This window comes from Arachis duranensis, chromosome 6 (genome assembly GCF_000817695.3).
Source record: "Arachis duranensis cultivar V14167 chromosome 6, aradu.V14167.gnm2.J7QH, whole genome shotgun sequence".
NCBI lineage: Eukaryota > Viridiplantae > Streptophyta > Magnoliopsida > Fabales > Fabaceae > Arachis > Arachis duranensis.
In genome coordinates, this window is record NC_029777.3 from 62056305 (window position 1) to 62059837 (window position 3533).

Here is a 3533-nt window from a genome sequence, read left to right on the forward strand (position 1 = left end):
GTTATAAATAAAATTATTTAAAAATAAAAATAAAAACATTAATTAATAGATAAATAATATTATCGCTTTTTAATTTGAATATGGAAGTAAAGTTGGTGTTGGACTCGATTATGAGAAGGAGCGGTGCTTTACATTGGTGTGGTGTCAAGCACAAATAGAACTCGGACCATACGATATCCCAATCGCTAAACGGACGGTCCGAGTTGCTTCAATCAAAACGCACGGTCCATTTTGTGGAGGCCTGGACATGCGTCACACAGAGGCCACTCTCCAAACGGTGCCATGAATATTAACATAGACCATTCAATACCTACTCACACCATCCGAGTTATCACAACGTTTTTTTAAATCTTTTTAAAATTTTTAGTTATAATTGTTAGGAAATTAAATATTATTGTTGTTGTGAGAAATTGAATTTAGGAATTAAAACTGAATAATTAGTACTATTTTTTCAAAAGTATGTAAGTTAGTTTTGGGATTATTTAAATTTTTGTTAATTATAATTATCATTGTTAGGAAGTTAATTATTATTGTTATTAGAAAATGAATTTAAGAATATAATGAGAATGATTATTAGTATTTTTTAAAATTTAGAAATATGTGTTTAAATAATAGTAAATAAATAATTAATATTACAAATTATAATTTTAGATATTATAAAAAGTTTTTGTATTCCAAATAAATAAATAAACAACATCTCTAATGTTGTAGTATTGTTGAGAATTGATTAGGAATATATGTATTAGTTATTGTTATTAATAGTTAGTTTTGAAGAATTTTAAGGATTAAGAGTTAATTTTAGAAGTTAGACTTATTTGTTTTAGTTTGATTTAGTAAAATAATTTATGGTAGTTGTGTGGTTTTAAGTAATATGTATGTTGTTGAGTTAGTTGTGCAAATGTTGTTAATGAGTTGCTGTAGTTAAAAAATTATTATCTTTTAGTAGTAACTTAATAATTGTTAATGAGTTGACTAATAATTTGTTATGGTTTTGTAAAAATTAAGAATATTGACATGTGATCACCCAATTCCTCCGGATCGGTACAATGATAGGGTGGAGGACCATTTACAATTTACTGATTTTTATTATGCATCTTAGATAGAGTTGTCCAATGTCAGAAAGCACTGGTGAATGCTCTAATTGAAAGGTGGCACCCAGATACACAAACTTTCACCTTCCGATTGGTGAATGTGCTGTGACGCTTGAAGATGTCGCTATAATTCTTGGTCTTCCGACGGACGGTCTTCCAGTCACAGGGATGACAATGAGTAGTTTTGATGCGTTGGAGGCGGAGTGTTTGCACCAATTTGGAGTTACACCTCGTAAGTCGGACTGCAGAGGAAGCTACATAAAACTGACGTGGCTGCGAGATCTAAAAGAAAATTTACAGTTGACTGATGAAAACAATATATAGAGGTATGTGAAGTGCCACATTATGTTCCTGATCGGGACGATCTTATTTGGGGATAAATCTGGGACAGGTGTGCACTGGAAGTTTCTACCTTTGCTTTGTGATTTTGGCAACATTGGACAGTACAGTTGGGGATCGGCATGCCTAGCACACCTTTACAGGGCGTTATGTAGGGCATCTCGTTTTGATTGTAAGGAAATCGATGGTCCACTAACACTTCTGCTTGGTTGAGCTTGGATTCCACTGCCATATCTAGCGCCGCTTCCTAGGGAACCCCGCAGTTTTCTGCTTGCAAACAGGTAATATTATATTACATTTACCCGGTATCTTGATATTTAGAATCCAATTGTGCTAATGAAATATTCCATCACCTTGATCTTCATCACCATCTGGACCAACAACTTCGTAGTTACTTTCGAACTCTTCTTCACTGTCACTATTGTAATCTTCCCGTAGAATATTCCGGTCAGCCTCAGATTGCTCAAACTCAACATACAACTCGATGAACGAGATTTGACTCCGGTTTTCAATATACATTGAAAACATCTCTTTCATGCTCGCTTCGTCCATTACATACTTGGTTTGAAATTGGACGAATCCACCAAACACTAGTATAGGATATCTGTATAGAATACAAGATATTTTTCTTACCCTCTAAGAATCAATCTTTTCACAAATCACAACTTTGACCTCTTCAAATGAGATTGTGAAAGGAATCACAACATCTAACGGATTTTCACAAACAAATGTTACTCGTTCAGATGTTTGTAACACAGTCTGACCAAAATAATACATTTTCAATAGAACTCTGTCACTCATTTCTCTCAATCACTTAAACAAGATCATAAGCTTGACTACTAGATTTTTAGGTTTCATGCCAAGCACGGAAGAAACAGAGAAACAAAAAACCAGAAGAAAGAAGCCATTGAAAAATGAGAAGAAGATGCGAGTTGTTTTGATCCAGCAGTCACACACTTTTATATATGCCACAATCAACTTGCCCTTCGATTATGTTTAGTTGATTCAAAAAAAAAATATAAAATACTCAAATCGTACCATGCGATTTCATAACCCATTTCATAAAAAAATTACCAACCACAAATAACTCGGAGGGTCCGATTTCCACCTTCCGAAACTTCAAAATATCCCCGTCTCCAAATCGGACCATGCGATTTGTTGAGCCAAATTTCAAATTCAAAGAACTCGCACGGTCCGAGTTCCTCGACCTGACACTCTCAAAAAAGCTGCCCCACAGATTGGTCTGGTACCCATGACTCCATATCTGGAGAAGTCACGCACAAGCCTTCCATATCGAAAAAATTGAGCCTAATATAATTCCTTATCTTGATAATTAATTAAATAATTAATTAATTTTAAAAAATATATTATTATTATTTATTAATTTTTTATTAAGTCAATTCATTTATTTATTTTTAGTTTAATACTAAATTAAATTTGCAAGATGAAATAAAATAGAAACAAATAAAGACAACATAATAATTTATAATTGATTATAGAAACAAAAATAATATATAAACGATACAATGATATATTTATTATATATAATTATATATATTTTTTAACTCTATGAGATTAAGTGCCCCCTCACTCCTTAATTTGGGTCTATTCTTAAGGTAGCGTTTATTTTTAGGTATTGAGACGGAGATTGAGAGACTGAAATTCAGTATTATGTTTTGTTGACTCAGAGACTGGTATTAAAATTTCAGTCTCTATCTCTAAAATTTAAGTATGTCAATATCTCCAAAAAATAAAGACACAAGAAACTGAATATTTTGGGAACAAAGAATAAAACTTTAATAATATTTTATACTTAAAATACTCTCATTTCAATTAATTAATTTTAACTTTATCATTTGTACAAATTAAATTAGAGTTTCATTTTTATTTTAGTCTTTGTCTTCCATTTTATACCAAACACAATAATACTAAAATTTATTTTAGCCTTTATCTCTCAATATTTATCTTTTTAACTGAATCTTTCCATCTCTATCTTTCTTTTAAACACTACCTAAATATTCTAAATATCATCCAACAAATTAAACTTATATAAGGAATTATAAAAAAAATAATTATTTAAATAAAGACTCTTTATAAAAATAA